Genomic DNA, 23,142 nt, shown 5'->3' on the forward strand with positions numbered 1-23,142 from the left:
AAATGTTAGCACTTGCTTAAATCAAAAATAGGTGCATGGTGCATAAAGGAAGAGTACTATGCTAAAAATCAAAATGTTCATGCCTTAAACACCTCAATAAATAAACATGCGGTGAGCAAAGAATTGTAATTGTGCAGTAATCACAAGATTGTAATTGTGTGATTTCCTAATGCCACCCATGCATGCTAACGGTGCATTGGTAAGTAGGTAAATTATCGTATGCTGTTTAATCTGGATATACATATACTGAGCCCGCTGTGTGAGCATAGGCGGGAGTAAGTTCTATAGTGTCCTGTTCAGCTCTCAAATTATGTGTGCTCTATAGCTAAAAAAGGTATAAGCAAGAAAACAAGGAACATTGTGGATCATATAGATGAAAAGTGTGTTACCTTAGTAACTGCTATCCAAAGTAACTGTGTTGTCTAAGAGATAAATGTTACATTAGCCATCATAGGTGCTATTAGCACCATGGTCCAATGCCAGGGTCGTAATGAGGGCCATTGTATGTTTAACACTTAACTAAATGGGAACATACACATAAGAACAAAAAGGCAAAGAAAAAATGTTATTGAAAAAAATATTGTTAAAAAGCGATTGGATCATTAGCAAACTTCATTTGTGTGGCGATACAAAATATAATAAAGAGAATGATACTGAAACTTCAAGGAATATGGACCAACATTAACAGAGTACATTACAGAAATACACTTAGTTCCGTGTCTGTATTGAGACCAAGGCTGGTACAACAGAGTTTGGCGATGGTCCATGCCTCAAGCTGTCATAGAAGCAGTTGGCGGTCCCCGACTTTTGGATGAGAATGTGCTTGGGTAAGCCCAATAAACTTAAGATCATTTACTGAGTCCATTTGGTGGTGTTGTTGCCGATGCACGGCAAGTGGCAGTTTAGGATCTTGACTCTTGAAATGCGCAAAATGTTCATGAATGCGTACTCGCAATTCTCTGATAGTCGAGCCTACATATGCCTTTTGGCATATGCATAATATGGCATACACCACATATTTAGATTTACAATTAATAAAATTGCTGATATGCATTGTCAGACCTTTATGACAACTGAATACATTGTGATTCAGAGCAAATTTACAAAAATTGCATGAGCCACATTTGAAAAAACCTACAGGTTTGGGTGGCAACCAAGTCAAAGAATGTGACTGAGCAGGCTTTGGTTGTAAGAGTGAAGGACAAAGTTTGTTGCGCAAAGTCTTGTTGCGAGTGAAAATGAGTTTGGGTTTCATTGAAACGTAAGGCTGATGATCAGAATCAAGTCTCAGCAGATGCCAATGCTTGTTAAGCAGTCGATAGAGCATGCAATGGTCTTGTGAATATTTGGTGATAAACTGAACATTGTCAGACCGATGTCTGGGTGGTTCTTTATTAATAACCAAAGTCAGATCTCGGGTCATTTTGTTGATACGATTAAACCATTGATTAATGCAGTCATTGGTATATCCATGTTCAGAGAACCTCCGCCTGATCATACCACACTCTTGTTCAAAAGCCAGGTCTGTACTACAATTTCGTCGAGCACGGTAGAATTCCCCAAATGGGATGTTTGAAATGACAGATTTTTTGTGGCAGCTAGAGGCATGAAGCATGGCATTAACTGCAGTAGGTTTCCAAAAGGTTTGTGTTTGCAACTTGCCATCCACAATGTGTATCTGAAGATCAAGAAATTCCAAAGATTGGGAACTCACATGTCCAGTTAATTCAATGCCACATCATTGCAATTGAGATAATCAGAGAATTTGTTTGTAGTCGTTGGTAGCCATGGTTATACAAAATTTTGGGTGATTTAATATCATACATATAGTGTTTTAGGGGTTAGGGTTGGGGGGAGATGGAGGAGGACCATGGTGAGTCGAGGGGATAGGTAGACATGTTAGGGACACTTGTTTATACTATAGGAGGCTGAAAATACAATTTTAAGTTTGTGGTTTTAGCGATTAGCTGCGGCTATCGACAAATGTCCATGAAGGGCTGTCGTATAACCACGTCTACAAATACACACGCGTAGGCGCGTCTACAGTTTTCGTCACTTAATTGGTTGAGACTGTAGGCGCAGTTATATTTGTAGCAATGTCTGAACATATTCATTTTTTGTGCAATCATCATATTGTTATGTGGATGATACAGCAAAGAATTGTATTTGTGTGTGTTATTTGATGTGCTTCGGTGTTCTCTTCTTTTATTTTAAGTTTTGTGGGCTGGTGGGGAAAATGTGTCATCCATTGTAGTACTTTTATTGGTATTTAGTCCGCTTTTTTGGTATTCATTTTGGAAAGTATAAAAGCCACCATTTTCTGCAGTTTCATCCCTTTGATTGCAGAGCTCTGTGTACATTGCATGAGTGTGGGTGATTTGAACGTAAGTGTTATTAAATGTTTACATGTTTCAAAGTTTATTTGTGGTGTTGTGTGTGTTAATTATAGTAGTTACTGCAAACAGATAGTGTGTATTATAATTTGTTTCATCTGCTCTGATTGTGTGGCAAGTTTTTTGGTATGTATTTTTAACATTCACTAACAAGGACCTACAAAAATAGATTTTTCAATTAATGACATTTATATGTAGGCATTTTGTTTTTGTATTAATGTTAGTGAGGATGAAGGTTTATTTGATTGTATTTGTTGTAAATGTAATGCAGTGTCAGTGTAAAGACTTGAGGGGGATTATCTGTACCCCTGCCCTCTATATGGCAGAGTAGAAGCACAGAGCACCCCAGCCAAGATTCTCTAAGCAGTAGCAATGGACGAGCAATCAAAGCTTAAGCTCTTAGAGGTGATGCAGGCTGGTTCTTAAGTACAGTGTAGTCCCCAAGCCCCCCCAAAGGAATGCCCACACTATGTTATTGATAACACCGTTCTTTATATAAATAAGGTTCAAGTTTTATACACACACAATGACACATTTTGTGCTCAGGCAATAATAAATGATAAATATGTAAATATCTATGTACCACAATTCACTCTTGACTCCTTTAAACTGCACGAACTGCTAACAGTTGCAATGACATACAAGTCTAATAGCAATGTGAACCAACACCAGACATAGGAGGGAAACAAGTGGTTAATCAATTGGCAGAATACTTGTCCCTACCAAAGAAACAGTTCTGTGTGAGGATCCCGCCACCTGGGAAACCTGTAAATAAAGTATATTGACATGCCCAGTCCATATATTGTTTAGTCTTGTCCCCTTAGTCTTGTTCCCTTCTAAAAAGTTCTTCTACCCCAATTTACCTGGTTCAGCAGAGTGTGTCGATGGGTCATCAACGGATCCTTCTTGAGTCAACTCGCTTTAAGGCAGGAGCCACGGAAGGTCAAGATCCCTTGAAGGAAAGGTGAACAATGTTGTCGAGACAGCAGCTTCAGCCCTCGTGGTGCTCGCCGGCGATCTCTCATGGAAGTCCTGCGAAGATGAGGCATGCGGTGCACCTCGATGATGATAGTTTCGACGACATTACATCGGTCCTCCAAACCTCGGTCGACGGTGGTGGGCATCGATGACCTTGACATCCTGGCACTTCACTTCAGATTCCTCGGCAGTCCCCGTCTCCAGTCGGCAGCCTTTCAATGACTTAGAACCTTGGAGAAGGTTAATCAGTGTACAATGTTCCCTCGTAGCTCGGGAAGAGGTCTCCTAGCCAGGTCCTCTCTTGGATCAGTTCTTGGAGACACAACAGCTTTCGGATTGCGTCAAAGGAAAGCAGCAGAAAAACCTTCTTCTTCCAGCTGGGCTTCAAGGTTAAGCATCAAGTTTCGACTTCAGCTTCTGAACAATTCCAGTAAGTGAGAGGTCCCCAGATATACTGTTCTGTCTCTCATTCACACTGTTGGCCCAAGCTCTGTAGCCAATCATTCAGTGGGGCATTAATGCAGGCAGGCAGCCAATCAGGTTCACAGTGTATTCAGGCCATTCTTCTCCATTTAGACACTCACAACAAGGAATGTGAATTGGGATAAGCACCCACCCATTCAGCACTCCACACTGCATTCATACCATTTTTGGGCAGGGCTGTCTCATTCATTGTGTCACACACTAGAAACCAGACACCCATAACATGAAATGTATATTGGTCACACACTCCGTTCACCCAGGTCCCACCCCATGGGCGTAACCACAACATATAGTCATTGGGAAGGTTCCAGCCAGTCTGGCCTGGACTTCCCCACAGTATCATACATGGAACTTCCACCCAACAGCCAGTCAGGGGAAGGTACAGAGTCAGGGCTTCCCAGGACCTTGGGGAAACAAGGTAGCAGGCAATAGAAAACAAGATGCCACAGGGGCCATCTGGTCTCCTAGCAGGAATCAACTGACTCCAATGGCAGGGCCTGGGTATCCCAAAATGGAGGATACTCAGAGCACCTGTCAAATCCAGCATGGAGCTGCCACCAGCCCATACCCTGCTCTGTGGGCCACACACAGGTGCCCAAAAACGTACACTAGGTGTACAGGGTTGTACCCCCACCCCTGGGTCCCACAAGGGTATCGCAAGGGTCTGTTCACCAAACCAAAAAGAGGAAGAGCTGCACTGCCTGGAGTCCCTGATGGACCCCTGTGCAGAGAATAACACAGAACACAGATGACTAAAGGAGTAAAGGACAAGGACATGGAGGTCCTGTCCCTCCAATGCATTTCCAACATCATAGTCAGCTATACAGTAGTCTTAGCTGTTTTGACTTTTCTGTGAGGTAGTATAATTGATAGTGTTTTGTGCATTCAGTTTAGTATTCTTTGATTTTTATTTTTTATTTTGTTGTAGCTGTATCGTTCTCATCATCCCAGTGGATTTGCACCAGATGTTGGACAGTTAACATCTGTGAAAGGCCAAACTATGTCCAAAACATTGTGGTACTGCTGGAGATGGGAGAAGCACATCCGTAGACAGTTCATGAAAAGCCTTCTTTGTTAACCCCTCTAGCATTTCTGATGATTGCTGAAATGGAGTGCTGCAGGTGTTTCAAGCCTTTGGTGTGATTCTAGTATTCTCACTGTGGATATGGCAGGAGTGTGGCTGATGTGCTGATGTTTCTGTATATAATATTTGAGCCCCATGCAATTTTATTTTGTGGTGCTTGTGTGCTTTTTGGGAGTCATCATGCACATCATTGTACTGGACTTGCAGCAGATGGTTTGACATTTCTCAAATATGGCTGCTCTCTTCACTACCCATTTGTGTCATTGTCTACACATTACATGCATCATGGAAAGATCGGGAGTTGGTAAAAGAGGAGTGTGTGTAGTTGACTTGTTGCTAAAGTTGAGGCTTCATTTGCAGTTGGTGATGTTGTTGAACTGGTGGATGGAGGTTGTACAGGTCGCGCTGATCTCTGTCTATGCAAGGAATGGGCCCCATGCATTTTTTTTATGATGTTTGTATGCTTTTTTGATAAATTGACCAAGTCATGAACAGGCAACAGGACTCTTACGCTGCAATTTGCCAGTTAGCAAATCCTGGGTGCGCGTCAGCAGTGTCTGAATCATCACACGCACAGGCGGATGCTTTTAATAATTACTTTATAAATAAAATAGCACTAATACAAGGAATGATTTTGGAAATTAAACCACTACACCCCCAAGAGGATCTGGAAATATCAGAGGAGATTAGCCAAGAATGCATATCTCATGATGAAGACACTGGAGAGGAACAGAAGCTATTTATGTTTAGGGAAATATCTGAGGAAAGAGTTTGCACTTTGCTCTCTGCATTGAAGGCAACTAATGATGCACTCTTCGTTATTCCATCTTCAGTAGCTAAACGAATAGCTCCAGATATTACCCCATTGATCACAAAATGTGTTAACAAATCCCTTACATTGGGGTAGCCTGATGATTCTGAAGACATCTGTGGTCACGCCACTGCTATAAAAAAACCTAATTTAGACCCTAAGAATTTCCAGAATCATAGGCCAGTGGCAGGATTGTCATGGCCATCGAAAATTCAGGAAAAACGATGACCGCTCAGCTGCAGGAACATGTGGATCAGGAGAATCTGCTGGATCCACTGCAATTCCGGCTTCTGACCAGGTTTTGGGATGGAGGTGGCATTGCTGATGACCTGGATGATCTATTGGAGACGGTAGATCAGGGGGGTGTGTCCCTGTTTGTCATGTTGGACCTCTCTGCCGCCTTTGATACGGTGGACCATGGGACCCCGCTGAAACATCTGAGAGAAGTGGATGGGGAAGGGAAACAAGCGCTTCAATGGTTTGAATCTTTATTCTCTAGAAAGCTGTGGAGTCCCGTAGGGATCCTCCCTCCCTCTCCCCACTACTTTTTAATTTATGTTAAACTACTCATGGACATTCTGAGGAAGCACGGCATACAGTTTCACTCGTACGCAGATGACACTCCGGTGTTCCCGAGGATACAGAATCTAGAGGAGACGTACAAAATAGTTGAATGGTGCCTGCAAGAAAGACAGGCTTGGATGTGTGCGAACCAGTTACAGCTGACTGCCAGCAAAACAGAAGTGACTCTATTAGCTTCAAAGCACCATCTGCAGAGGAAGCATTTACACTCCCCATGTTTCCTGGGGACACAGCTAAATGTATCCAAGAAAACAAAAAATCTAGGCTGTGTCTGAGAGGATAACATGGGAAGTGGAGCTCAGGTTAGTGCGAAGGTGCAAGCAGCATTCCATTCACTATGCCTATTGAAGCATATCTTACCATTCATTGCGAATGCGGACAGAGCGGTAGTCATTGGCACTCTGGTCAACTTGAGGCTAGAGTATGGAAATGCACTGCTGTCGGGTATACCAGCCTATCAGCTACGAAGACTGCAGGTGGCCCAAAATGCAGCGGTTGGGCTGGCGTATAGGGTAAATAAATCAGCTCCAACCCTAAACTGAAGAAGAGCCCTACATTGGCTGGCAGTAAAGGAGATAATTGTGTTTAAGGTGCTCTGCTTGGTTTATAGGTGAGTTAACAAGACAGCACCAAGATATCTATCAGATAAAATCATGAGGCATGTTCCTACCCGACAATTGCACTCAGCATATCAAAATCTTCTTCATATACCTCGCAACAGGTATATGAGCAAAGGGGACCGCAGATTTGGCATGTACGGTCCAAGAGCATGAAATAAACAACCCAGAGAAATCCATGAGATTAAAACCCTTCCGGCATTCCGGAAGGCTGTGAAGAACTATCTGTTTTGATAGAACTCTCTTGGACCTTAGGGGATTCATTTTTACTGGGTCCAAGAAAAGGGCAATTACCGGGTCCGCCAAGGTCGGCATGACCCGGTTATTGCCCTTTTCTTGGACCCGGTAAAAAATGATTACCGGCGGCAGCCATGCCCTTAATAAGGGAACGGCTACCACCAGGGTTGTAATGAGGCCCATAGACTAGTGGCAATTGATACATCTGCGCCTAATTATGATAAGCCTTGGCTTAGGGCCTAACTGAAGAGAGATGGTAGTCTAATTAGCTAAGAAATGCATTTTTTATGTCATGGTTCCCCTGCACCTGAGCTTCATTGCTTACGTGCTACTAGCAAGACAAATGTTCAAGGTTGGAATAGAGTGCAAACCAATGTTCTCTTCTTTGGAACTTTTAAGGGAGTGAAGTTATTTTTCTATCTTTGTCTGGAGCTTTATGCATAGGCCTTGTTTCTGGTCTTACATTACGTGTGAGGAGACAAAGATTTTGTCCATTTTGTCCTTTTATTTAGTGCTATTTTATTCAATTATATTGGGTGCTATTATTCCTCTTGGCCTCTGGAGACTTGGTTGCACTGTCTTGAAAGCACTTTCTGCATCTTTGATTGTTCAATAATTGGCACTCATAAATATTTACTCCTTTACTTAATCTAAGAGAAATATGTACATGGCTTATCCTCTTCGACTCCTATCGTTCCTTGCAGTTGCTTCTTTTTGTGGCATCCTTGATCCTGAGCCAAGCAAATACCCTTTTTTCTCACATGAAGCTGTATTCCAGCTCATGTCAGCCCTGCAGCCTTCATTTCTCTCATAGAGATGTCTTGCTTACTATACAATGCCAACGTCCATTTTCTTAACATGGCTGCTTTACTCTCGTTATATATTTACTATTTTAGCAAGCTTCTGCTTTGCCTTATCTACCTTGTGTTTATGCGTATATACATATACTACATCTCTTGTCACTTATATTCTATGTGAATATGGTTTTCTTCATGTTTGCATATATGTTTACTTTGTTGCTTTAGTTACATCCTTCATTCTTTGGACATTCATTCATCAGATTCACTGTGTCTATGTATCTTCTCTCTTTGTGAAGTGTCTTCTCGTCTCTCTGACTTTACTTATAGTTATTCTATGTCCAGTGGTGCCTGCAGGCTCACATCTACTCTTTCTGTTCAAGCGTTCATTCAGTAAGGTTTGCCACAAGAATGTACCTGAAGCAACATCCCAATTCAATTAAGCCAGCATAGAGTGGAAAGAAGACACACATACGATCTCACAAGCAAGAGGCAGAAGCCTCAGGACATCTGTGTATGTGACAGCAGGGAACAGGACAGTCAGGGCATAGAGGGGTTGGACTTCAAAGAGGCTGTTGATGCTAATCAGGGTTCCAGCTTGCACAGGTCCTCTGGAGTTCAACTATTGCCCAGGAAGCATAATAATAAAAGCACATGTTATCTGTGATAAGGGCACATCTTGAGGAAGTTCTTGTGTCAAAGCTTTTTCAACAGACCCCTGGGGAATACCTGGAGTTCCAGTCAGGAGCATGAGAGCCTGAACTTTATGACTTTGTGGTGCACACGTAGGCCTATGAGTACCACAAGCCTGTTACAAGCCTCATTTTCCATTGCCTGCATCTGCCTGCATCTTGAGCATAAACGTATTAAAGACCTATAAGTTTTACTCGCCCTATATTTTCTAACACTATCACTAATTCAATTTCCAATCTCATTGACTGATTTATTTTGCCACTCCAATTCCCAGACTAATGTTAAGCACTGATTGTGACTGGGGACAATTTCTTCCTCTTGAAACACACTCCTCATGAGACTCCCCCAGTCTCACTGTCTTAAGGGGCCAAAGGGAGTTTTAGCAGTAATGAATTTGGAGAGGTATATTGTAACCAGGGGGCTGTCTAATGATCTTGGCTTTGGTTTTAACATTGAACTTTGTAACTACCTTCTATGAACCAACCAGTGCATTGTGACACAAAGCTGATTGATTAGTATTGAACCAGGTACATTTCTTTTGAACCTTTTATGCACTCTGGAGATTTACTGGACTAATTGGATGCTTGTATGGTCAAGATTGTGGTGTTACCAGCGACAGTCAAGACATAAAACATATACGTTGACAATAAGTGAGACATTTAGAATTGTTAAATAAGCCATGTTGCTAAGATATTGGGCATTATTGCAATCACATAAAATGATTGGTCATTGAAAAGATTGTTTGTGTGTGCTAGTTGCATTGGAATGCTTAATAGCCCAGCAGGTAAGGGGTTAAGCAATGGATTCTATAATTTGTTGATTTAGTTATTGCACTGACTCATGTTAAGGTATGCATGTTTTGATTTTGGATATACTCTGAACTAGCTTTAGATAGACATACTTTCGTCCTCTGAGGCTAATCGGATGAAGTTTGTATTGATGTATTAGAACTGTCATATCTGGAATTAGAATCAGAAAAAAATCACTTCTGTCTAATTTAATCTTTTGGTTTGGTCATTTTGCACTGTGCTTGCTTTCATTATCTTTGGGGCACTGTTTTAATAATCATGTGGAATTGAAAACAAAAGTGGTTTCTAGGCTATACCTAGTTAAAACAAGGAGGAAAAAACAGGGGGTTTTACTCCATCATGGAGCAAACAACTAAATTGATGAAATTGAAATACTCCTGTATCATCCGGGTCATACTAGTGAAGTGGGGCCACATAAGGTGATCACCAGAATATTAAACAAACCACACACTGTCACCAGCACTCAATTACATCTATAAAATGTCTAAAAAGTAAGGTAGGACTATAGCAAATGAGGAGTTCAGTTATTAGGCATTAACCCTACAGTATAAAGTATGTAGCCATTTAAAATCATGTATTCCTATTTTCACTATCCCTGTGTCCTATCCTCCATGTCTAAATCACGAGGGATGGGGGAGGAATTTCAGTATTTTACCAAAAATGTAACCCCTGCGACATGTGGCTAACTCCCTTAATTGCTACCAAACAATTCAGGATACCATTTCTAATCAGTTTACAACTAGATAAGGAACCACAGTTGATAAATAAGTATCATTGTGCACTACTAGACAGGATATTATTATTTCCAATTAATTTCTAAATTGCTTCTGTTTAATGAACAGGCTAGCTCATACAGATCGGAATACTTAATTCTGACAAAAACAAATTGATCTCAGCTCCTGGTGAGCAAATGTGTCCAGCATCACTGACTACTAAATTCCCTGCCCCTATTATGAATGCCCTGTTGGCCTTTGTTCATGAAGATAGCATCAAGATAAATCCAGTTAACAAAGGCTGTTCATGTGCAGGATTAATTAGGTGCAGGCTGGCCATGAAATTACTCAAACAAGATATAGCCCAATCTAATGAATTGGTTAATGACTTAAGGGTGCCCTCAAGGTCACAGGAAACCATGAGTTTTTCTCATGTGATAATCATTTAAAGCCTACAACCACTGCCTTATTCTGTAATGAGACCCCTGATATGGAACACATTGAACAAATGGAAAATTGTCCTGTATAAAACGACAGGTTGCTAGTTTAAGTGATCGTAGATAATTATATTGGTCAAGGTAATCTCAAAGTGCCCTGTCGGTTACAGCTTAACATACCAAAAATAGTCATACACCTTGTTTGAATGGTGGCTCTACCTGCAACATGAACTCTGCCCCACTCGAATTGAATTAATGGACAGATTGGACGTGAGGTAACCTTAATCCAGCTACCCACTTCATCAATCCGTGAAATGTGAATGTAGGAAGGATGATGTATGCCCAAATATAAGAGGAAACAACTAAATGAACAGTGTAACTTCAACTGCATGAGAAAACCCAGCTGTATTCCAATACAAATGGCCACTGGCAGAGCAAATTGGTATTATGAACAACAACTTTTAAATGGAAGAAATCCTTATATTGATGTCATAGTTAGTACAATCACATCAAACTTCTATTTCCGTACTTGCTTTGTTGTTATAGAACATATAATTATCTGTAAGTGAACACCTTTATAATTGGTTATTCTACAACTAAAAACTTCTCACTAAGTTCAGCCTTTGAAAGATAAAGTCAAATCAAATGTGCTACTGGTTGGCATTCGAGTACATTTGTCGATAAAAAGGACAGACTTTAATTAGTCGGTCATGCATTCATCTGACCTCAAACACTTTTATGCAGTGCCACATTACATTGTGAGGAAGGAGAGATGGGCATACCGCTATAATCCAGTTTAAAGAAACTACTCCCCTCTGTTCCCAAGTATTGGCTCTTATCTGCCAGTATGTTTGTGGCCTTGCAGTTTTGTCTCTATGTCTGGATGTACTAAGAAAATACGAGGTGCAGTATCTTATTAGGCCTGGAATAAATTACCATTGTCCAGATCACGTGATAGAAGACAGCTGTTCAGAGCTCAATTCCATTTATTGATTGGATTTTCTGTCTGTGTTGTGCTTTATTTCGGCATCCACTCGGGGTGCTGTTTAATCATGTGTTATGGGACCACTGAGCACGGTAGCTACTTGCGCCTGGCATTCAAGGATATGTGAATTTCTCACTGCTACCAATTGATACTAATTAACCTTTAAAACTGTATGCTGTTCACCCTGGGAAACGTTATCTGGTGTGATTTCTGTTGCTAAGCAGAACTCCCCTCAGCGCACTGACATTGGTGTCTGTGGCTCGTCTGAGCATCGTGAGGCCTGGAAAATTGTTTTAAGCAATTTAATGCTGCTGCAGTACTTCAGAATTGAGGCCTAGCAGAGTTGTGTCTGAGTAATGGCGATACTTCTGCTCATTTTGCACCATGTTGTATTTTTCATGCCTTGCATATTAGTGTTCTTCATGTCTACATGTGAGTGTTCATCAGGTCTACAGTAAGCATTCTTCATGTCTACTGCAAGGGTTCTTAGTGTCTACTGAGTGCCAACATTTTATGTTTCCCTACCTGTGTATGCAGCAGCCGCCTACTTATGTGAATGCAACTACCTGTCGCCTTACTTGTGTTGCTCACCCTATTCCACTCTTAATGATGGCTATGTGAGCCTTAGTGATTTACGAACTGTGTTTAGGTTCTTGAAATCATTCACAAACTGAAGCCCTGTAAGGGAGATGTCTTTCCGGCCAAGCTCTTCAAGGACTTTCCTGAGACTCTGGCACCCTGGGTGGTCCACTTTGTGAATCAATCTTTTGATGAATCTTATGTCCCAAGTAATATTAAGGAGGCATGGATTACGCTGCTTATAAAAAAAAAGATAATCTACCTTTCTTATTAAAGATAATAGATACGATTGCATATCAACATCAGCAATTCGTATAAAAAAATAAAAGTCTTGCAGATGAACAATCTGGTTTTCGTGCCAATCATGGCACCGAGACAGCTCTCTTAGATCTCCAGACTAATATTGCTTCCATCATCAAAAAGTAACTCAGCCCTACTTCATTTGCTAGATCTCTCCTCAGCGTTTGACTTTATCAATCATGAGATCCTTGCCAAAAGACTCATAACAGTCGGTAGATGTTCTCATGCCGCAGCAGACTGGTTTAAATCCTTCTTGGGCCCCAGATTGGCAGCAGTTGTGAAAGGGAACTTTACTTCCCTAAAAACCCTGCTATTATGCGGTGTCCCGCAGGAGTCCTGTTTATCGACCCTACTCTGTAATATTTTATCAAAGCTATTATGAGACATGCTACGAACCCTGGGTGTCAGGTTTACGAACTATGCCGATGACACCCAGCTGATGTTTACACTGTCAGGAGACTATGAAAAGTATGCACATAAAGTAAGAGAGGTGTTCTCCGCCTTACAAAAGTGGGTGGCATCTAATTTGCTGACCCTTAACGAGACCAAAACTGAGGTAATCCCAGATTTCAACCGTCTTCCAAAATAGTGGGATTACCTAGAGATTACCATTAGTTGGCACTCCCCAAAGATTAAAAAAAATAGAGGATAAATATCAAAGCTTTAAAATCAACAATAACAATATCATGGTAACTGACTGCATAAAAACGCTGGCTATCTTCATGGATTCTCATCTATCTTTTAAAATGCATACCTCATATCTTAAATCCATGTGTGCCTTTTTTTCCAATCTTCTATGGCAAATTTGCACATATTTAGCCAAGCCCAACCTTGCCGTAATTTCTGGTGCTATAATAAACTCTAAATTAGACTACTGCAATAGTCTACTAATGGGCACCTCGAAATCCAACGTAAGAAAAATATAAACTATCCAGAATGGAGCAGTTAGGGGGTGTAAATGGCTGACACTCCAAGATCTCAATTGAGAGGGGGAATCTTCACTGGCTCCCAGTTGGGCAAAGAATTACATTTAAAGGGTCAATGCTAGTCTTCAAATGTCTAGCTGGTGCCTCTCCAAACTACCTCTCTGACAAAATAAAAAAAATCTCCTAGTAGGAGAAAATTGTGTTCCAACAAAAATAAGGATTTGTTCCATCCCTGTAAACTTCTAAAAAGAGTTGCCAGTACTAATTTTAATGTCTGGGCCCCCAAGGTTTGGAACTACCTTCCTCTCTCCCTAAAACATTGTGAATCCATTAAGACGTTTAAAAAGCAGCTTAAAACCTGGCTTTTGATGAGGGAACAGAGTAACCTCTTACTCTCTCTCCTCTTACCTCCTGGAAAACCAACATCCTGCCTTTTCTTTCTTTCTTTAATTGTTCTGTTTGTCCCTTTGAGCACTCTAGAGCATTGTATTGATGTGTCGTGGTCTGCATTGTATTTATTTCATGTTTTAAAAAGAAAACCCCAGTTAAATAATCATGGTTTATGCAAAGAACGTCATTAGAAATTGGCACAAGCCATGATCTGAAGGCCCATTTACCGTCCAGTGTGTAACCCCCACCACAGTAAAAGTGTGCCGAAAGAAAGTGTGGGTACATATATGTGGAATGATTTTTTTTTAGGTGTGGCCCTCCTGTCACACGAAGAGGAGAAGAAGAGGTGATCAGACCCCAGACAAGGACTATATTAAGGGTTGATCAGCAATGTGAGGCGCAACACTGCACTACAAGGATGCATTTCTCACGAGCCAAAAACTGGTTTGCTTAGATATATCAATATGTGAAGAGGAGGAGATATCTGCAGAAGGCGGACTCCATCACCATTATCATTCGTGCCTTGTTCTTTACTTTTTGCTGCTTTTGGTTTGTTAATGAAATAGCAGCAAGATTTTTAGTGGTAATGATATTAATGTAGCTGCTTACATGACATGAGAAAATGAGTTAAGCGAGCAGTGGTTAATGACAAATATCTCCCAGGTTATACTCAGAAAATAAATAACCTTTGGTATTGACACATGATTAAGATAAATTTAGAGTTTATTATAGCACCCACTGCTCCAGAATACCTCAAGCCCATGCTCTGATCTATAATTGAGGGATCATCAACACATGTCTGGGTAGCTCTGTAGGGTAGAAGACCCCATCCATACAGATCATACTGGTACGAGTAAGAGTGAGGCCTACCCAGACGGAGTTCCTACAACCACTAACACAAAGAAGAACCTGCAAGGAGGCAAAAACTCACTGCGGAAGTAACATACGCTATACAGTCAACTAGAGTCAGCTCCAGTGATAAAACTTGATGAAGGATTGTGTGCATTGTCAGATCCTCCCTGGAGGAACCAACAGCTGGCTGGAGGCTCATCATGAGGAGCAAAAAAGGCTGACAAAGTCTCGCCAAACACACGTTGTGTTCCCCATTGTCCAGGCTGAAGAAATGAAGGACCAAGCGAGACCGGGAGTCGGACCACACAGTCGGGCTGAGGAGGCGATACTGAGGGTGACCTTACCTGAGAACTCTGCAAGGATACTCAGAGACTGCTGGAAGACGTGTGGAAGCCTGTGGAAGGAAGAAGCAGTTTACCGAAGCTACCCAAGCAGGCCGGTATGCAACAAAAGGTACTTGGAGATAGAAGAGAATGACAGAGGCAGTTGGGGAATGCGGAAGTACTCCAGCTCCCTTGTACCAGTACTTGGGAAAAAAACTAAGAGACAGGCACGGAAAATAGTGCCTTGCAGGTTAGTGAACCAGGCCTAGGTATAAACCTGAGAGAGGGGTCTGGGACCCATACAATGTCGGGGGAAGCCCCACAAGAGAAGAAAACCAGGGTCTGGGACCCATATGAAGTAAGGGAAACCCCACAAAGGTGCCCTCCATGGTCTGTTACCCATATGAAGTGGGCAAGCCCTGCACGATCAGCACACATGTTTCAAGTACCTATACAAATCTGAAGAAGTATAAAATCAATGGGCTGGGGCCCAGAGCAAGTCAGGGAGGTCCTGATATAAAATAAAGTTGGCTGGGACCATAAAAAAGAGAGACAAGCTATACAGCAGGTCAGGGAGTTCCCAAAACAACTCAGAGATGTTTGGGAGTCAGATGAGTGTGAGAAGTGAACATAAGGGGTTGTGGACCCATTGCCAAAGGAAAATACATTTTCTGGAATATTAAGATCTACAGTCAAGCCTGGCAGGATAGTGAACCAGAATTGATGTGACATTTGTGAAAGACAGGGTAAGAGATTCCCCTCTCCCGCGATACTTGGGGATTGTTTTTTATATTTAAGAGAGGCTGGGAATGAAGAGAGGAGCAGAGGAAATTCCCTGTTAATCCTATTGTGTTTTTCGCTATGTGTAGAAGAGTATCCAACATCAAAAACCTTTAAGAAAAATAACCACTTGTGTTTTCCTAAAAGGACCTGAACATTTGAGTTGGAATTAATAATGAGAGAAGCCTCCTTCTGGATCAAGAATACACTCAGTTTGTTCCTTAATTAATTTTGAATGTAAGGGTCAAAAATAGGTTTGGACACAGGACGCAGGCCATTTTACTTTGCTGGACCTCCTGATAACTTTTTCTTGAGGTAGCGCAAACCAACATATAAATAGGGCAAGATTGGTTTCGCGTTTCTTTACATTTATATATAAATAAAATTATTTACCAAGAAACATGCCACCATTGTGTCAGACATTGTGGACAATTAGACACTATGGGGGTCATTACGAGGTAGGAGGTAACCATGCCGCTATTAGCAGCATGGATACCCCCTTACTGGGTACCAGGTCCAGGTTCCTCGAATTTGTAATTACCGAGCAATTCCGACCTTGGAGAGCCTGGTAATTACTCATTCAAGGAACACGGATCCGGTACATCCCCATTCCCATTCGAGCCCCCCTAGGGCTCAATGGGAATGGGGATGATACGAACAACGGACCCATTAATAACGGGCCAGGTAGCATGCTGGTCTGCTCACGGGACCCACTAAGGACGCCTGGTTAAGCAGACCTCATAATGGGGTGGTAAGGGGTTGATGACTCCGGCACCTTTACCGGCACTGTTAACCCCTTGCCGCCTACCTCATAATGATCCCCTATGTTGTCCTCTCTCAACAATGCTGCTTCTAAATGTATCATTATGAACTCTTCTTCTGCCACATCCGTGTTTACTTCTGTTCTGAACAAAAACTCTGTGGGTATCCAGAACAATGTATCCAGTATTCACCTAAGCCATCCGAGCAACACCTGTACTTTGCAAAGAAATAGTTCTGAATTTGTCCGGATTCCTCATAATGCTTTCTGACAATGCAATGCTTGTTGGTACTCCCGTGGATTTGCATGATGCCTGCCTGCCACTGAACATTTTATTCCTTCCTCAGTAAACAAAATGGGCCTCATTACGACCCAGGCGGTAAGTTACATTCCAACCTTGGCGGGGCGGTAAATTCCCAATCCCCATTTACCCTTCCCCATTCCCATTTTTGCCCCATAGGGCATAATGGGAGTGGGGAAGGCGTTAATTACACCACCGTAAATTACGGTGGCGTAATTAACTCCATGGTTCCTTAGCGCCATGGATTTTAACACCTGCTAAAAGCAGGTGTTATATCCGCCATGGCGCTAAGGGACCTCATACTCAGGCGATAAGGGTCGGCGCTGTTTACGGCGCCGTAAACCCCTTACCGCCTGAGTTGTAATGAGGCCCAATGTCCATGTTTAATTTGCTCATTAGGTCTCTTCCCAAAATGCTAACTGGTGTCTTTCAGGAGTACATCAATGGCACAGCCACCTTACCTTCTCCCACAGGTAGCTCTTCGGTGAATGGAAACCTTTGTGCATCCATCATTATTTGTGACAGTGGTAACCTCCTTCTTTGACACAAAGACCTTGTCACCCTGATGTCAACCAAGAAGGAAAATGCCTTATCCCCTATTGTCAACCCACCCATGGTTCCTCTTCCGGGTCGGGATTTACTGATTGCACCGGACACATCAAGCTTCTCTGTGGGCTGTACTACTGGTGGTAAAGGCTCCTCCCTGTTCCTGTAAATGGGTTCCCTCCCACCATTGTCGCACACCCTTGCATGTGTACTGGAGTTTTTGGCAATATATTTCTGTCCCACTTTCTGGACTGTTGTGCTTGTATTTGTAATGGATTATCTGCTTGCTGCAGTTGTGGAAGGTGCTGTATCTGGGGTGGCTCCTGCTGTGGTGTCTGGTGCTTCTGCAGTTGAAAAAACAGAACCTCAGCTTGGCCTAGGATTGTTGCCATCCTCTGTTCATTGCTGCTCTACTCCTACATGCCCGTGCAAAAAGCCCAATCTTCCTGCACCTGCAACACTGTGCTCCAAACCCTCCAAATCGTGGCACCTTCCCACCTAAACCTCCTTAATATCCAACTCCAAACCCATACCATCTTCTTCTTGGTACATATATCGACCCCCTGGGAAAATTGTTACCTTCTCCTCTTCCCCCTCAGATAACCGATTGACACTTGCTGTTGATATTCCTGCTCATAGTTTTCTGGACCAAAGTTCGTGATAATTGCCTCTTCTATCATTTTCTGCCTGAGTCCAAACATACGAGGTCCCCATTGTCAAATTACATTTTCTCATAAAATCAGCTCCAATGAATCCTCATGCAGGTGGAGAGAGAGCAAACCTAGTCGCCTCACCAGAACCAAACACACTTCTGGAGAACATATTCTTTAAAAAAAATGGTCTTGAGGGAACCACTTATATTTGTACTGACACACAAACTGGTCCCCCCAGGCAAAGTCTTGTAATTTTCCCTACAGAGTGCAAATGAGAAGTGTAAAGAGAGGGCAGAAGCCTCTTCACACATCTCTTTTTGCACTCTGCAGTGCAAAAAGAGTAAACGCTGATTGCAATGTATGCATGGCAGGCAGCATTTACAATGATTTCCGGTGGAAGCAGCCTTCTTTTATCCATGAGAAATCATTGGTTTCAGGCCAGCCTGAAAATCTTTTGCTGGCATGAAACCCATCTGTTTTTGAAGGCAAACAGCAAATCAGAGGTGCAAAAATAACTCCTTTTATGCCTATACTCTCCGCCTCAAAAAATAATGAACCTCCTTAGCAGGGTGAATGGAGGCATTAAGACCGTATGCCTTGTCTTTAATCACTTATTTACCCTCTGGGAATTCAAAAATGAGCTAATCTATGGTTCCATTCATATATCTCTATTTTTTTCCTTAAGGGTTTTATGTTGACAGAGGATGGAAAATGGCTCCAGTGCACTCAGAACATGTCAGATCATGATAACTCTTAGAGAAAGCTGTGTCAGAAGCGGCCTTGGAAGCAGGTGTGGCTTGATACATTTTGCAATGCATTTGGTATGCTCTTTGGTACTTTCCTGTAGCCTGAGGAGTGACGAGCTTGAGCACCTTGTACTGTGTACTCAGTGAGGAGGGAGAGAGTCAGGACTATCAAGACTACCGAGGGAGGAGCTGCAGGAGCTGTGGGAAGCTGCTGAGTCGAGGCAGAGCCAAGGCAGTCTGAGCCTGAGCTGGAGTTCTATTGTTGGTTGCAACCTGGTATCCAGCTGAGTCCTGGTGTGTGTCATAGGGTCGAAGGACACAGTTCAGCTAACACAGCCTTAACATAGCCTTGTAGTATCTCAGCCCCCCTGGACCAATGGCGATTCTCCATAGATCCATAGATCTTTGCCCTAAATGCGGCTAATATGCATTTAATGTATATTTCAGAGAGGCGGGTAGATGCTAGGAATGTTGGTAACACATTTGTATGCAAGGCTCTCTGGTTGTTCTGCTCTGCTTTGTGCTTTTGACTGAGGGCCTGATCACGACCTCGGCGGTAACGCTAACGCTATTAGCGCGGGGGCTATTAGCGTGACCGCCATAGCCCCCGGCGCTAATAGCGCGGGATCACGAGTTGGGCGGACTTGGAGGTCCCCATTCCCCATTGAGCCCATTCGGGAATGCCCCATTCCCCATTGGGCTCAATGGGGAAAATTTATACTTACCGCCGGCGGATTTCCCGCCGGCGGTAATAGCGCGAATTTTCAGCCGATTTCCCCCCAGCCAAGAGCTGGGGCAAAATCCGCCAAAGCCCTGATTCGGCGGACCCTTAAATCCGGCAGTAATAGCGCTACCGCCAGATTTAAGGGTTACCGCCGAGGTCGTGATCAGGCCCTGAGTATGTTCATAAGAGCTTGAACTCTGAAGTTTGTGGTTTGAAGTCTGGGAGGCATGTGTTGGTCTATGCTGCTGGGGGAGTTTGCTTTCAAGGACCCTCTGGTCTCTAGACCTACACTTCCCCCTCAATTCTCAAAACTGCTCAATGAAATAACATGCTTGTAGATTAGGGAAATAACAATCTCAGATCATGCACTGCTAAAAATACAAATGACAATTGCGGTACTAAGGGCTAAAGCAACAAGGTGGAGATTGCAAGCAGGAATGCTTAGAGAATCAACAGTCCCTGCAGGGCTAGATACCCTTATTAATGGATATTTTAATGAAATCAAAGAGACAGCTGATATAAAGATAGTCTGGGACTGTTGTAAAGCTGTAAATAGAGGAGAATTAATTATCTGCTCATACCAGGAAGAGGAACTTAGAAAATATTTTAAACAATTAGAAGAGGAGGTCAAAAAACTGCAACAAAGGAATGCAATATCTGATACAGAAACACACAAACATAAGCTGAGAAGGCTGGAAGGAGAAATGATGAGTCAGATAGATATAATGGCAGATAAAGGGATTTTTTACACCAAACTAAAATTCTGGGAGTCAGGAGCTAAGAATGGCAAGATATTGGCTAATACATTAAAAGGGATTATAGATGAAACATATATTATGTGCATAGAAATCAAGAAGGGAAAACTTTGCCAAAAAACACAGAGATTTGTGACTACCTTAGAAAATTCTATTTGCGATTGTATAAAGAGGACATTTTCCTGAGCAATAAGGATCTTGATAATTTCTTCAGTAAAATTGAACCTCTAATGTTATCATCAGAAGGGAAAACTCAAATAGAAGCCGATATTGAGGTCAGGGAGGTACTTGAAGCAATAACACAACTTAATAATCAGAAATCACCAGGGCCAGATGGAATCATTCTTGAATTTTACAATCTCATTGCAACTCAATTATCACCAATATTTTGTGAGATGTTCAACATTTTTTTATTGACAGGGACACTATGCGAGTCAATGAAGGAGCCTTAATCATTTTAATTCCCAAAACGGATAAAGATTATTGACAGTGTGGTAATTATAGACCAATATCATTATTAAATGTAGACTTAAAGATATTTACTAATATATAGTCAAATTGATTGTATGGATACCTGAGGGGCCTAATTGATGGGGCTCAAGTAGGTTTTACACCTGCGAGATTTGGTTATGATAATATTAGAACAGTTTTAGATGTATTGGGAACACATAGTAATAAGGTGTCAGACTAAGTGCCAGCTTTTTTTGATGCAGAGAAAGCTTTTGATAGAGTCAACTGGAAAGGTCCAGAATATATGTTAAAGAAAATGGGATTTGGCCAAGCTTTTATACAGGCAATTAATTGTACATTGAAGTTAATGGACAAATATGTATAATTTCCATTATCAAAAGGTACCAGGTAAGGATGTCCGTTATCACCTTTCCCATTTAATTTAGCCCTAGAACCATTGGCAGCATATATTAGGTAATGTAAAGCAATAAAGGAAATGCAAATCGGAGGCACTGAACTAAAGATACTAGCTGATGCGGACAATATGACAATACTTCTTGCAAATCCTGAAAGCAATGTTTGAAGAATTAGGTAAATTGTCAGGACATAAAATGAATTGGGATAAGACAGAAATAAAAAGGGAAATCTTGGAATTGTAGGGATACATATTATCAGAGATCTAACAAAGAAATTTCAATTAAATGCTGATAAGATAATATGGAACATGTTAATCAATATAAAGAAATGGAAAAGGTCAACTTTAAATTTGTGGGCCAAAATAAATGCAATAAAAATGGTATCATTGCCAAAGGTATTATATATAATACAGTCACCAATTTCAAAGATAACTTTACAGAAAATTGAAAAGGTTTCTTAGAATTTTGTATGGGGTATCGGTAAATGGCCACAGATTCCGAAATATGTCTTATTACGTGAAGTTCAGGAAGGGGGATTTGGATACCAAGATCTTTTAAAATACTATACAGGATTCCTGTTTAGTCTATATACAATGGAAAAGGTATCAGGGAAAAACATGAGACTACAGACAATAGTGGCAACCAAGAAAGCTTTGGTAACATGGTTTAAGGAAAATTACCAACAAATTGGGATAAGTTATGATGCTTCAACTTCGCATAATCAGGCCCTTCAATTACAAAACAGATACCTGCATTGGCATGGTTGGATAAAAAAAAAGTATTCTAAGAGTGAGGGATATTTTAGAAGGAAATAGGATACTAAGTTTTGAGGAATTTAGTTTAAAAGGGAGAGAATTGATTCGCTTTATAGAGTTGTGATCCTTGCTAAATCAGAGTACTGATATGCTGGATAGAGAGCTAGAACACATACTAGAGATTTGTAAATTGTTTGATGGAAAGGAACATGGTGTATCTACTTAAATGTATTTCATGCCTATGGGGTCCGAGTGTGTAAGTTCCTGGATAAAATTGAAAGAAATCTGGTTAAATGACATTAATTTAGAAATATCGGAGGAGGAGTGGGAGGAACTGCTCAGAGTAGACCTTAAGGTGAAAATGGACACGTGTTTAAGGTTGAGAAGACAAAAAGTTGTTGGGAGAATTTATTGGACCCCAGACAAAAAAATGCACAAACTTAAATTGATGAATGACGATGTGTGTTGGGGTTGCAGAATGGATAAAGGGACTTTGTTACACTTACTTTAGAGTGGAAACAGGTGCTAAATTTCTGGAAGGAGGTTTTAGATGCATAGACATGGTTCTCAGTATAAACTACTCCTAGGTCAGAGGCACATAAGATCTTATTGTCATGTAGTGGAGGATGCTCAATTGTAAAGGAATATGATGCATGGATTGATAAGGCCTTGGTGGTTGCTGCTAAGCTAATTCTTAGGGTTTGGAAAACCCAGAAAAAGCCTACTATGGATGACTGAATAATAAAGATGCAAATATTGTCAATATATGAGAAAGTATCACTAGTAAATAAAGATTGTGAAGATTTATATCTTTCATTATGGATTCCTTTTAGCAGCTTATATGAGTGATTTTTTTTGTTTGTTTGTTGTTGTTGTTGGTTGTGTCTACTTTGTATTGTGTGTGTCAAATAGTTATATTTTATAATGGATATAATATGTAATTACTACTGTTGGGTTATTAATTAATTACAGTAGATTGTATGATAGTTCACTCTTATTATATCAACATGGAATATTAATATGATTTAAATGTTACAGTTATGTGATGTTGCTGATATCTATATGTATTGGAAATGCATGTTTATTATAAAAGTTTAATAAAAATAATTAAAAGAATAAATAAACTTCCCATTTTTCATCAAATTGCTACTTAGCTGTCCTGCTGTCTAGGTGGGAAATGGATTTGCCTCATTGTGTGAACACTCATTACATCTTCAATGCAGAGATGTTCAGTAGCAATGAGTTGACCTCTTCCTCCTTCCCCGGA

Source organism: Ambystoma mexicanum, chromosome 7q (assembly GCF_040938575.1).
Source record: "Ambystoma mexicanum isolate Mex_15411 chromosome 7q, UKY_AmexF1_1, whole genome shotgun sequence".
Taxonomy (NCBI): Eukaryota; Metazoa; Chordata; class Amphibia; order Caudata; family Ambystomatidae; genus Ambystoma; species Ambystoma mexicanum.